The 14,885-nt window shown below is 43.5% G+C and overlaps 1 pseudogene; it reads left to right on the top strand.

The window, feature by feature from the left end:
* The first annotated feature begins 11,138 nt into the window (after positions 1 to 11,138).
* LOC147971761 (uncharacterized) lies at positions 11,139 to 12,038 on the top strand (annotated as a pseudogene).
* The last annotated feature ends 2,847 nt before the right edge of the window (positions 12,039 to 14,885 follow it).

A 14,885-nucleotide genomic window follows, 5' to 3' on the forward strand; every position in this document is an offset into this window, starting at 1 on the left:
GAAATAAATAATAACTTTATTATTGCCTCTAGGGCATATTTCCTTCAGTTTGGTGGATAGGTGGCTCGGGCAGGATGCAAAGTTTGCTGCCAAGAGAAGAAAAAACCAGGCTAATCGTGGAACCGATGAAACACACGACCAAGGAAAGCAGAGCCACTGGCGCTACAAGAAAGTCAAGGTATATCTACATACATGATACACTCTTTGTCTTCTATTTACCATCGTGTTCTTATGTATGGCTAATTTCTGTTTGATATTGCAGGAGGGCAAGTTGAAGAAGTCGCTCTCAGACATGGAGACGTGGAGGCTGGCCCGTGTGTGTGGAGTAAGCGCAAGGAAGGCGAGGGCGAGTACTACGACAATACCGAGAAGAACCTGACGGCCTACATAGAGTAGTTTTAGTGGTTCCATCCTTGGCCGGATGTTGGTGACCCCATCCTGTCGCAGACCGACGAGACGGCGGTGGTGGCATTCCAGCCGAAGTACCATGGTCGCTGCCTCGATGGCGTGATCACTCCTTCTATCTCCTACACACGACTTCGAGCTACCAACCCGAGCCCGAGCGGGAGTACGACCCGTTCCCAGCCGAGCTTAGCCAGCCAGCATGATGTAAGTATTCCCCCCTTATCTTCTTTCTTTCTCACTATATTTTTAGCATCGCTATGATTTATTAGTTTCATCATGTCATATTGTAGGCATATGCGGTCTTTGTCGAGCTACGGGAGTACTTACAACAAGTTCAGGGAAACTAGGATTACAACTGTCAAATGATGATGGTTAGTTTTGCCCACTTAGAACCAACCTAAATTTTGCACTTTCATTTCTCTTGACCTTTGTGTTTGCTTGGTCAACTAACATCCAGGCTATGTTTGCGGCTATGCAAAACCGCATGGATCCACCATCACTGGGACCCGCACCACCACCTTCTGAAGCATACCCATACTTGCCTACGCTCGAAGAATGGGTGGCACTAGGTAGTGAGACTCCGGTTAGTACATTGCCAAACTATTCAATCAAGAATGGTTGGCACTAGGCAGTGGGACTCCGGTTAGTACATTGCCAAACTATTAGACCACTAGTTATTGTTGATTCAACACTATCATAATTACCCCTACAATCTCTTTTCAAACATGTAGGGAACCGGTGGATCATCAGTTTTTGGTGGTGGTGTTGGTGGTTCCACTCCTGCTTCACGGAGCCCTGTCACTCCAGTCTGGCGAAGTGGTGCTAGTCTTGGCGGTGCTGGTGGTCTTAGTGGTGAGGCTGAAGCTAATGGTGGTGGCGACAGTGGCGATGATCCTAGTCTTTTTTAAATGATGATGTTTTCCATATTTTGTTATGCTTTCCATGTTCCATACTTCCTCCTACTGTTCTTTAGATGATGACAATGATGTCGATGTTTTATACTTATGTTCATGCAATTTTGACGATGATGATGTTTCATACTTATGTTCAAGAAATTTTGACGATGACGATGTTCATGATCTTTAGATGATGATGATGTCTTTCATATTATGTAGATGAGGTTCTAGAGAATGATGATATTCCTGTATATATACATATAAATATGTGTTGTGTTGTCAATTGAATGGAAAAAATGCAAAAACGAAAAATTTAAAAAATAGACAAAACTGTGTCGACGGCCTTGCCGTCGGCATAGCCCCTGCCAGACGGCATATACTATGTCTAAGCCGGCGACCTTACTGTCGGCATAGCTCCCTGCCAGGTGATACGTCTCCAACGTATCTATAATTTTTGATTGCTCCATACTATATTATCTACTGTTTTGGGCAATATTGGGCTTTATTATCCACTTTTATATTACTTTTGGGACTAACCTATTAACCGGAGGCCCAGCCCAGATTTGCTGTTTTATGCCTATTTCAGTGTTTCAAAGAAAAGGAATATCAAACGGAGTCGAAACGGAACGAAATCAATTATAGAAGTTATTTTTGAAACGAAAGCTACCCATTGGACTTGGACCCCACGTCAAGGAAGGAAGGAGGAGCTCAAGAGGGTAGGGGCGTGCCCCCTGCCTCGTGGGGCCCTCGTGGCTCCCCTGACGTGCTTCTTCTGCCTATATAACTCCATATACCCTAAAACTTCCAGAACGCATAATAGATCGGGAGTTCCGCCGCCAGAAGCCTCCGTAGCCACAAAAAACCAATCTAGACCCGTTCCGGCACCCTGCCGGAGGGGGGAACCCTCACCGGTGGCCATCTTCATCATCCCGGTGCTCTCCATGACGAGGAGGGAGTAGTTCTCCCTCGAGGCTGAGGGTATGTACCAGTAGTTATGTGTTTGATCTCTCTCTCTCTCGTGTTCTTGAGATGATACGATCATGATGTATCGCGAGCTTTGCTATTATAGTTGGATCTTATGTTTCTCCTCCCCTCTTCTCCCTTGTAATGAATTGAGTTTTCCCATTTGAAGTGATCTTATCGCATTGAGTCTTTAAAGACTTGAGAACACTTGATGTATGTTTTGGTGACCAACTTGCGAGTTTCGTGACATTGGGAACCTATGCATAGGGGTTGGCACACGTTTTCGTCGTGATTCTCTGGTAGAACTTTGGGGAACTCTTTGAGGTCCTTTGTGTTGGTTTAATAGATGAATCTGAGATTGTGTGATGCATATCATATAATCATACCCACGGATACTTGATGTGACATTGGAGTATCTAGGTGACATTAGGGTTTTGGTTGATTTGTGTCTTAAGGTGTTATTCTAGTACGAACTCTAGGGCTGTTTGTGACACTTATAGGAACAACCCAACGGATTGATTGTAATTAATAACTTTGAGGTGGTTTCGTACCCTACCATAATCTCTTCGTTCGTTCTCCGCTATTAGTGACTTTGGAGTGACTCTTTGTTGCATGTTGAGGGATAGTTATGTGATCCAATTATGTTAGTATTGTTGAGGGAACTTACACTAGCGAAAGTATGAACCCTAGGCCTTGTTTCAACACATTGCAATACCGTTTACGCTCACTTTTATCACTTGCTACCTTGTTGTTTTTATTATTTCAGATTACAAATACCTTTATCTACTATCCATATACCACTTGTTTCACCATCTCTTCGCCGAACTAGTGCACCTATACAATTTACCATTGTATTAGGTGTGTTGGGGACACAAGAGACTCTTTGTTATTTGGTTGCAGGGTTGCTTAAGAGAGATCATCTTCATCCTACGCCTCCTATGGATTGATAAACCTTAGGTCATCCACTTGAGGGAAATTTGATACTGTCCTACAAACATGTGCACTTGCAGGCCCAACAACGTCTACAAGAAGAAGGTTGTGTTGTAGACATCAAGCTCTTTTCTGGCGCCGTTGCCGGGGTGGTTAGCGCTTGAAGGTATATCTTTAGATCTTGCAATAGAGTCTTTTAGTTTCTTGTTTTATCACTAGTTTAGTTTATAAAAGAAAACTACAAAAAAATGGAATTGAGTTTGTCTCATACGCTTCACCTTTTTAATATCTTTCGTGAGTATGATGGAAAGCTAAATTGTGCTCAAGTGCTAGAGGAAGAAATCTATAAAATGTTTGGCACTAAATATTTGAATGATGAGCATGATTGCAATGTTGTTAGTACGAATTCTTTGAATATCCATGATGCTAATGATGATTGCACTAGTTATGATGAAAATGCCTCCTATAAACATGTCAATTTTTGTGGAGTAGACTAGGTTTGCAAGTACACACCAAATAGGGAAGGTAGATATTGCAAGAGGCATAAGTACTTAGAGACCAAATTCTTGCAAGAAGAGCTAGATGAATGTGCTGAAAAATTCAATATTTTTCGTGCTCCTTGTGAACTTTGCAATGAACATGGTCATTTAAAGCTCCAATGCTATTTGTTTCATGATCAAGTCGTATCCAAACATTGTGATAATTTGATTACCCTTGAGCATCATAAAGAGCTTAGCCTTCTTTTGGGTTATGAAGAAATGAAACGTATAACTGAGGGTATTCCAAAGTTTAATCTTGATAAAGTTCTTCATTTTGATCTAGAAAAGATTTATATGTATTGTGCGGTGAATTGCATTGAAAATCCTTATATTGCCAATTACATAAAGAAAAGAAAACAAATAGAAGATGAAGAGAATACTAATGAAAGGGAAGAGACTTCCCAATACCCTCCTATTATTTCTTATGATGAATCAGGTAACAAGGAGGAGCCTCCTATTCAACCAATCTCATTAATAAGGAGCTCCAAAAAGAGGATTGAACCCACACATGATGTGGTGAAGAAGAATAAAAGAAAAAGGAAGAGAGGTAAAAATATATCTCTCCCAAATAAAGTTGCTCCTATTATTGTTGTGCCTCATGAAAATGAAGATGATACACTTTATGATGATCTCGTTATGCCTATTCCTTATTGTGATGATTATGATTGGGAAGATAATGATAGTTCTTATGATCTTGAAAATCTTTTTGGTACTTGCTTGGAAGAATATGATAATAATGTTTGCTATACTATTGGTGCTATCCATACTATTAATGATGAGAGTGATTATGCTTATGATACGAAAAGGCCCAAGCTTGGGGAAGCTATGTTTGATGAGGATGAAATATTTGAGAATATTTTTGCTGCAATTAATGTTTGTCCCAAGCTTGGGGATGCTATGTTTAATAATGATGATATTTTTAGCCTTCCATGTTTTGATACGCAAAGTGATTATGATGAGAACAAAGTTGCTACTTATGATGATTATTGTGATAGAACTTATGCTATAAAGAGTAGTGATGATTATATTTATAAAACTTGTCATGATTATGAGTATGCTTTCTCTGACCATTACTCCTTTAACGTGGAAACAATTTATAGTATTCAAGTCTCTTATGATACTCCCACTATTCTGAATGAGAAGAATTTTGCTTATGTGGAGAGTAATAAAATTTCTATGCTTGTAGATCATGAAAATAATGCTTTAGGTACTGGTTATATTGTTAAATTCATTCATGATGCTACTGAAAATTATTATGAGGGAGGAATATATGCTTGTAGGAGTTGCAATAATATCAAGTTTCCTCTCTATGTGCTTAAAATTTCGAAGTTATGCTTGTTTTACCTTCCTATGCAAGTTGATTATTGCTCCCATAAGTTGTTTGTTCAAAAAATACCTATGCATAGGAAGTGGATTAGACTTAAATGTGTTAGTCATATTCTTCATGATGCTCTCTTTATGTTTCAATTCTTATCCTTTATGTGAGCATCATTGTCATTATCATGCCTAGCTAGGGGCATTAAACGATAGCGCTTGTTGGGAGGCAACCCAATTTTATTCTTGTTCCTTGCTTTTTGTTCCTGTTTAGTAATAAATAATTCATGTAGACTCTGTTTAGATGTGGTTTTATACTTTTAATTAGTTTTTGTGCCAAGTAGAACCTTTGGGAAGACTTTGGGAAAGTCTTGTTGATCATGCTGTCAAAAACAGAAACTTTAGCGCTCACAAGAATTGCTGCCATTTTTATTTGGAGAGTTCTATTTAGTTATTTATTTTTGAAGATGATTAATAGATAAATTCCTTAGGTCCAGCAATTTATTTGAGAATTTTATGAGTTCTAGAAGTATACGTTTGATCCAGATTACTACAGACTGTTCTGTTTTTGACAGATTCTGTTTTTCATGTGATGTTTACTTATTTTGATGAATCTATGGCTAGTAAAATAGTTTATAAACCATAGAGAAGTTGGAATACATTAAGTTTAACACCAATATAAATAAATAATGAGTTCATTACAGTACCTTGAAGTGGTGATTTATTTTCTTATACTAACGGAGCTTACGAGTTTTCTGTTAAGTTTTGTGTTGTGAAGTTTTCAAGTTTTGGGTAAGGATTCGATGGACTATGGAATAAGGAGTGGCAAGAGCCTAATATTGGGGATGCCCGAGGCACCCCAAGGTAATATTCAAGGATAGCCAAGAGCCTAAGCTTGGGGATGCCCCGGAAGGCATCCCCTCCTTCGTCTTCGTTCATCGGTAACTTTACTTGGAGCTATATTTTTATTCGCCACATGATATGTGCTTTGCTTGGAGCGTCAATTTATTTTGTTAGGATTTCCTTGCTGTTATTTATAATAATGTTTTGCATCTTTTATTTCAATAAAAGTGGCATTGATAGCCTTTACTATGCCTATGTTACAAGTATACATGTTGCTGTTTGAAAACAGAAAGTTTACCGCTGTTGCAATAATTCCCTAGAAAAGTCAGAACGTGATAAAATGTTGAAACCTTTTGCATATTAAGCTCTGATAAATTTACTACAGTGGGAATTTTCTTTCATAATTTTTGGATCTAGGTAAGTATGGATGTTGCAGCATTCTTTACAGACTATCCTGTTTAGGCAGATTGCTGTTATGTTTGCATTGTTTGCATATGTTTGCTTCTTTAATGATTCCATTTGAGGATAGGACTATTAAATATGCAGAGGCATTTAGTATGCAATGTTGAATAATAATTTTAGTGATTTGCTACAGTAGAGTATGATGAGGTTTTTGCAATGGTCTATACTAACTTATCTCACGAGTCCTTGTTGAGTTTTGTGTGGATGAAGCTTTTGAGATTTAGGGAGACCTTGATATGAGAGGAATTAAGGAGACACAAAAAATCAAGCTTGGGGATGGCCAAGGCACCCAAAGATAATATTTCAAGAATTCTCAAGCATCTAAGCTTGGGGATGCCCCGGTTGGCATCCCACCTCTCTTCTTCAACAACTATCGGTTAGTATCGGTTGATCCTAAATTTTTGCTTCTTCACATGATGTTTTCCATTCTTAGATGTCATTTTATTTTGCTTTGCTTGCTGTTTGAATAGAGTACCAAGATCTGAAATTATTAAATTTTAGAGAGTCTTCACATAGTTGCATAATTATTCGACTACTCATTGATCTTCACTTATATCTTTCGGAGTAGTTTGTCATTTGCTCTAGTGCTTCACTTATATCTTTTAGAGCATGGTCGTAGTTTTATTTTGAAGAATTAGATGAACTCTCATGCTTCACTCAGATTATTTTGAGAGTCTTAAATAGCATGGTAATTTGCTTAAAATCCTAATATGCCAGGTATACAAGATTAATAATAAAATTCTCTTATGAGTGTTGTGAATACTAAGAGAAGTTCGATACTTGATAATTGTTTTGAGATATGGAGATGGTGATATTAGAGTCATGCTAGTTGAGTGGTTATGAATTTGAGAAATACTTGTATTGAAGTTTGTGATTCCCGTAGCATGCACGTATGGTGAACCGTTATGTGATGAAGTCGGAGCATGATTTATTTATTGATTGTCTTCCTTATGAGTGGCGGTCGGGGATGAGCGATGGTCTTTTCCTACCAATCTATCCCCCTAGGAGCATGCGCATAATACTTTGCTTCGATAACTTGTAGATTTTTGCAATAAGTATGTGAGTTCTTTATGACTAATGTTGAGTCCATGGATTATACGCACTCTCACCCTTCCACCATTGCTAGCCTCTCTAGTACCGTGCAACTTTCGCCGGTACCATAAACCCACCATATACCTTTCTCAAAACAGCCACCATACCTACCTATTATGGAATTTCCATAGCCATTCCGAGATATATTGCCATGCAACTTTCCACCATTCCGTTCATCATGACACATTCATCATTGTCATATTGCTTAGCATAATCATGTAGTTGACATAGTATTTGTGGCAAAGCCACCGTTCATAATTCTTTCATACATGTCATTCTTGGTTCATTGCATATCCCAGTACACCGTCGGAGGCATTCATATAGAGTCATCTTTGTTCTAAGTATCGAGTTGCAATTTCTAAGTAAATAAAAGTGTGATGATCATCATTATTAGAGCATTGTCCCAGTGAGGAAAGGATGATGGAGACTATGATTCCCCCACAAGTCGGGATGAGACTCCGGACGAAATAAAAAAATAAAAGAGGCCAAAGAAGCCCAAAAAAAGAAAGAAAAGAGGCCATAAAAAGAGAAAAGGGCCCAAATAAAAAAATGAAAGAAAAAGAGAGAAGGGACAATGCTACTATCCTTTTACCACACTTGTGCTTCAAAGTAGCACCATGATCTTCATGATAGAGAGTCTCCTATGTTGTCGCTTTCATATACTAGTGGGAATCTTTCATTATAGAACTTGGCTTGTATATTCCAATGATGGGCTTCCTCAAAATGCCCTAGGTCTTCATGAGCAAGCGAGTTGGATGCACACCCACTAGTTTCTTTTGTTGAGCTTTCAAATACTTATAGCTCTAGTGCATCCGTTGCATGGCAATCCCTACTCACTCACATTGATATCTATTGATGGGCATCTCCATAGCCCGTTGATACGCCTAGTTGATGTGAGACTATCTTCCTCCTTTTTTGTCTTCTCCACAACCACCATTCTATTCCACCTATAGTGCTATGTCCATGGCTCACGCTCATGTATTACGTGAAGATTGAAAAAGTTTGAGAACATCAAAAGTATGAAACAATTGCTTGGCTTGTCATCGGGGTTGTGCATGATTTAAATATTTTGTGTGGTGAAGATGGAGCATAGCCAGACTATATGATTTTGTAGGGATAACCTTCTTTGGCCATGTTATTTTGAGAAGACATAATTGCTTAGTTAGTATGCTTGAAGTATTATTATTTTTATGTCAATATGAACTTTTGTCTTGAATCTTATGAATCTGAATATTCATACCATAATTAAGAAGAATTACATTGAAATTATTCCAACTAGCATTCCACATCAAAAATTATCTTTTTTATCATTTACCTACTCGAGGACGAGCAGGAATAAAGCTTGGGGATGCTTGATACGTCTCCAACGTATCTATAATTTTTGATTGCTCCATGCTATATTATCTACTATTTTGGGCAATATTGGGCTTTATTATCCACTTTTATATCACTTTTGGTACTAACCTATTAACCGAAGGCCCAGCCCAGATTTGCTGTTTTATGCCTATTTCAGTGTTTCGAAAAAAAGGAATATCAAACGGAGTCGAAACGGAACGGAATCAATTAGAGAAGTTATTTTTGGAACGAAAGCCACCCGATGGACTTGGACCCCACGTCAAGGAAGGAAGGAGGAGCTCACGAGGGTAGGGGCGCGCCCCCTGCCTCGTGGGGCCCTCATGGCTCCCCTGACGTGCTTCTTCTGCCTATATAACTCCATATACCCTAAAACTTCCAGAACGCATAATAGATCGGGAGTTCCACCGCCAGAAGCCTCCGTAGCCACAAAAAACCAATATAGACCCGTTCCGGCACCCTGCCGGAGGGGGGAACCCTCACCGGTGGCCATCTTCATCATCCCGGTGCTCTCCATGACGAGGAGGGAGTAGTTCTCCCTCGGGGCTGAGGGTATGTACCAGGAGTTATGTGTTTGATCTCTCTCTCTCTCTCGTGTTCTTGAGATGATACGATCATGATGTATCGCGAGCTTTGCTATTATAGTTGGATCTTATGTTTCTCCTCCCCTCTTCTCCCTTGTAATGAATTGAGTTTTCCCCTTTGAAATGATCTTATTGGATTGAGTCTTTAAAGACTTGAGAACGCTTGATGTATGTTTTGGTGACCAACTTGCGGGTTTCATGACATTGGGAACCTATGCATAGGGGTTGGCACACGTTTTCATCGTGATTCTCCGGTAGAACTTTGGGGCACCTTTGAGGTCCTTTGTGTTGGTTGAATAGATGAATCTGAGATTGTGTGATGCATATCGTATAATCATACCCACGGATACTTGATGTGACATTGGAGTATCTAGGTGACATTAGGGTTTTGGTTGATTTGTGTCTTAAGGTGTTATTCTAGTACGAACTCTAGGGTTGTTTGTGACACTTATAGGAATAGCCCAACGGATTGATTGGAAAGAATAACTTTGAGGTGGTTTCGTACCCTATCATAATCTCTTCGTTCGTTCTCCGCTATTAGTGACTTTGGAGTGACTCTTTGTTGCATGTTGAGGGATAGTTATGTGATCCAATTATGTTAGTATTGTTGAGGGAACTTACACTAGCGAAAGTATGAACCCTAGGCCTTGTTTCAACACATTGCAATACCGTTTGCGCTCACTTTTATCACTTGCTACCTTACTGTTTTTATTATTTCAGATTACAAATACCTTTATCTACTATCCATATACCACTTGTGCACCTATACAATTTACCATTGTATTGGGTGTGTTGGGGACACAAGAGACTCTTTGTTATTTGGTTGCAGGGTTGCTTGAGAGAGATCATCTTCATCCTACGCCTCCTACGGATTGATAAACCTTAGGTCATCCACTTGAGGGAAATTTGCTACTGTCCTACAAACCTGTGCACTTGCAGGCCCAACAACGTCTACAAGAAGAAGGTTGTGTAGTAGACATCACTAGGCCATCGGCTTACCCTTGCCACGTGACCGCTTTTGGTTGGTTCGACTTGGTGACGGCGCCGTAAGTTGGCGCCTTACTGTTTTCCGCCAACGGTGATTCTATGTCGACGGTTGTATGGAAGCCATTGGTATAGGGGTCTGTGCCGATGGCATATCTATGCCGGCGGTCTAACAAGACTACGCCTTCGAGATCGACACCGACGGCCCTATGCGGACGCAGCCGTCGGAATAGAGCTATACCGACGGTATACAGCATATGCAGACAGCCTGACGGTATACGGCCCTATGCCGTCGGCATAGGGGTTTATTTCGGTAATGCGCCCACGGTCATCAGCAGCGCCGGTGCCGCCACGAGGCCGAGGGAGAGGCGCCACCCCCACGGGTTGTTTTTTTGCGTGCCGTAGTTAATCATGTTCGCCGAGAAGATGCTAAGCGTCGCCGCGAGCTGGAACATCATGTTCAGCCCGCCGCGGAGGTGCGCCGGCACCATCCCCGACAAGTACAGCGGCGCGACCAATATACGATGGTAGCAATAATAATTTTGTTAAAGTAGCAATACTACAAGAACATGCAAGCACCCACTCTCCGTATGTGTGAACTTATAATACCTGATTGACGAAACCGATGCCAAGCATGACGCGACCGAGGATTAACGTCATGAGGTTCGCAGCCGCTACGTTAAGGGCTGCTCCGATACACTCTGAATCATAACAACGGCCAGGGAAACAACACAATCTCTTGGTGACCTACCCTCTCCCTCCCTCCCCTCCCTCCCCCGCCGCCACCCACGAGGCGTCGAGGAGGGTTCCCGATCCCGGCCGCCGCACCCCCTCCTCCTCCCTCCTCCGCCCTCGCCGCCGCTAAGGGGCGCGGCCGGACGAAGCCCGGCGGCGGTGGGGCTCCTTCGTCCCCCGCTCGTAGTGTTTGGCGCTGGCCAGATCTGCGGCTGGGCGTGGCGCACGATGCCGGGCGCGGCGACGCCCCGAAGCAGGTCCGCGACGGTGGCATTTGACGGGCGGCGGGAGGCATGGTGATGGTGCGGGCCAGTAGTGGCGTCGGCAGCGGTGCCCCCGGCAGCGCTTCGGCGTTGCGTCCGACGCCGCGGGTCGCGGTTGACCGGGTCGCGGGCGGCCATCTCGCCGTGGTGCTCTGGTGGGGGAGGGGGCAGCGGTGGTGGTGGGCTGCCCCCACCCAGTCGGGCCCTCGCGGCTGGGTGGCGGCGCTCGGCTCAGGTGGATCCCCCGATGGCGTCTTCAGGCGGCGGCGGAGACAGCTCCGCAACCCTCCCTCTCCGGCTTCTGGCGACGGCCGATGCCTCCTGATGCTCTGGCCCTTCGAAAAGGGGGCTGAACTCGGTTCCGGGGGGAAGTTGGAGCCGACATGGGTGTCGGTCGTGGCCACGGGCCACTTCTCCGCCTTCCCCTTCCCCCGGTCGATGTGGTTGCGGCCCTCCTCGAGGCAGCTTGGTCGGCAGCGGTTCTGGAGGTGGTTGGGGTCGTGGATCTGGGCAAAGTCGTGGCCTTTGGTGGCTTCGGGGTGGTCTCATGGCGGGGCGGCGGGAGTCGTGCATTGGTCGTGGGCGGGCTGCGCGGCTCGGATGCGGGCAGGCAACCATGGCCGCTTGGGCGGCGTGGCTGCGGGTGTTGTCGGACCGGGGCGGTGGAAGTGTTGAAGCACCAGGGTTCATCACCTACCCAGTGTGTCTGGTCGACGGTGACGGCGTTCGTGGACGTCGTGTCCTCCTTGCAGGCTCCGTCGTGGTGCTTCTTCCCCTTCCATCTTACTCCGGGTGAAAACTCGACCCTCGGATCGGACGGTGGCGACGTTCATGGCCGTACCTTTTCTGGAGGCACCGTCTTGGAGTCCTCGGTCCGACATGTCTGTTACACATCCTCCCGGACGATCGCTCCTCGTGGTGGTGTTCTCCGTCGGTTCTTAACGGTTTCGTTTTGCTCATCTTTTAGGTGCTTTGTAGTCATTGTGATTGTGTGTCGGTGCCCGGCATTCATGTATCTTGGCTTGGGTGTGTGGTATGCGTTTGTATCGGATGCTTTGTTGATTGTGGTTCGTGCTTTATAATATAAAGCAGGGGAAAATCCTTTTTCGTAAGGGCTGCTCCGATGAGAAAGCTGATGCCGTCACAGATAATGCTAGCAGCGCGGTCATAGTTCCTTGTGACCGGTGCGGCCGAGGTGTAGAGACTTGGCCGGAGAGATAGAGGATGGAGGTGAAGGCAGAGAGGGCCCGGTTGTCGTACTGGCTAAACAACTTTACAGTAGATGATTCAAGCACGATAGTTAATCAACTGGCTGTGTTGCACCTAGTTCTAAGTACCGACGGCCTGATTTGCAGTATCGTCCAACAATCCGCTGAAACATGTCGTTTGCATAGCAGCACCCCAAAAAATTGCATATGATTCACTTAAATATTTTGATATCCAAGAAAAAATTTCATATAGTTATGCCAAGTTTGAATGGATGCTTCAAATTAAGTTACATGTCACTGCAAGGTGTTCCATGATGACTCTGCTAGTAGTTAAGACATCCGATCTGTACATCTTTTCTTGTTAATATAGCGTTTTCTCTTTGCAAAAAGGATCAGATCTATTATAAAGATTTATTAAAAGTGTAAAGCACCTCAAACAAAAAAATAATTACATTGAAGTCCATGGACTATGGACCACCGAATGATCACTGTCATCATCAGAACAAGCCGCCGACGCGTCACTGTCGCTGCTCTTAAACCGAAGCCATCCTAACTTTGTCGATGACATTTGAAAATTCTTCGTGCACATGCCCCTAAGAACTAGCAACGCGGAGCCGTAGTTGCCGTCATTAAATCCTTGAATCGGCCTAAACAAATATATGTTGGAGCTTCGTTTAATCCATCCCAACAAACGAACTTGAGAAAGATCAAAGCTCGGAAGACTGACTCGAAAAAAAAGAGCAGACCTGCGAGGAGTAAAACTTTACCTATCTACTAGCCGGAGCCGAGGCACTAGGATCCCCTTCTCACCACCGGTCGCTGGAGCGGCAGACAGAGGAGAGGCGAAACCACAGGCTCACCGGCGAAGATCGAGGGGAGCAAGGCTTCCCCCTAATCGCCTTGTAAGAGTCGAAAGAAAAGCACATAATGTTTCTGCTAGTACTCAATGCCGGCGACGATGCACGCCATGGCAACGGCGAACGTCATTTGGCCCTTGCCGCCGCCCTCTCCTTCACCCCTAGTGATGCCATGCCGCCAGCCACCGTCTGGTCCTCTCCTCTCCCTACCTGGAATTTAAGTCAAGAGAGAGTCGTGCGCGTACGTTAAGCCGAAGGAACAAGACTACCACATACTCCCTTCGTTTTATTTTACTTCGCATATAAGATCTGGTCAAAGTCAAATTATACAGCGTTTGACCAAATTTATATAAAAAATATGAACATCTACAATACTAAAATTATATAGTATAAAAATATGTTTCATGATGCATCTGATAATATTGATTTCATATTGTGAATGTTTATACTTTTTAATATAAAGTTAGTCAAACTCTACAAAGCTTGACCTTGATCAAATCTTATATGCAGACTAAAAAGAAACGGAGAGAGTAAATTGTCGGAGGGCGACTGAGCGCGAGCCGCCTTTTGTAGCTCCTTAGAGCATCTCCAACAGCATGTCTAAATTTGAATGTCTATATATCCATATAGACAATGGTCTATAAAGATTCTTTGGTATACACGTCCAATTTTACAGCAGAACGTCTATATACAGAACGTCTATATTCTCTCTCCTATATCTTAATATTATTTTGTAACTACCATTTCAATTTCAATGGTAATTTAAACGGTTTGTAATTGCATTGGTTTCTAACAGCTGCTTGTGTTGAGATACTGATATTCAACATGCCCAGAAAACTCGTTGCCTTCCATCTCCAAAAAAATCGACACAAGTCTCATATAGCACTACATCATATAGCCTACCTAGCAGCATCAATATCAAATAAAATTCTCTATATAAGTAGCAGTAGCAACATTAGTATCACTGAACATATTTACTATTCCCTCCGTTCGGAAATACTCGTCTTAGAAATGGCAGAGTATCTAATTAAAATTTCAGTTCAGCAGCACTGAACATATTCAGTTAACATGCACGGCCAGTGCAGCGGCCACATATTCAGTTAAAACTGCATCTTCAGTTCAGAGGTCCCGCTCCCCTTGCACGGCCAGCTTGACGCCCGTGGGCGGGCTACCCAAGCGCCGGGGTCCCATGCGTGGATCGAGCCGCCCGCGGCAACTCCTTCTGTATCCCCTGCGCGGCTACCTCGAGCGCGGCGGCGCTCGCTGGATCAACCTCTCCTCTGAGCGCGTGCCCCCCAACCGTGAGGCGTCACTCCCCTGAGCGCGGTGGCGACGTCTTGATCCAGCCCGACAGCGGATGGGCTTGTTGGCACGACGGCGTCCCGGCGATGGTTGCGCGCCTCTTCCTGGTCTCGGCGGGAGGGGAAAAGACGTCTTCGAGACCGATTTGGACAATG

The sequence above is a fragment of the Triticum urartu genome, chromosome 5A, assembly GCF_056163025.1.
Source record: "Triticum urartu cultivar PI428250 chromosome 5A, HENAU_Tu73, whole genome shotgun sequence".
Classification (NCBI taxonomy): Eukaryota; Viridiplantae; Streptophyta; class Magnoliopsida; order Poales; family Poaceae; genus Triticum; species Triticum urartu.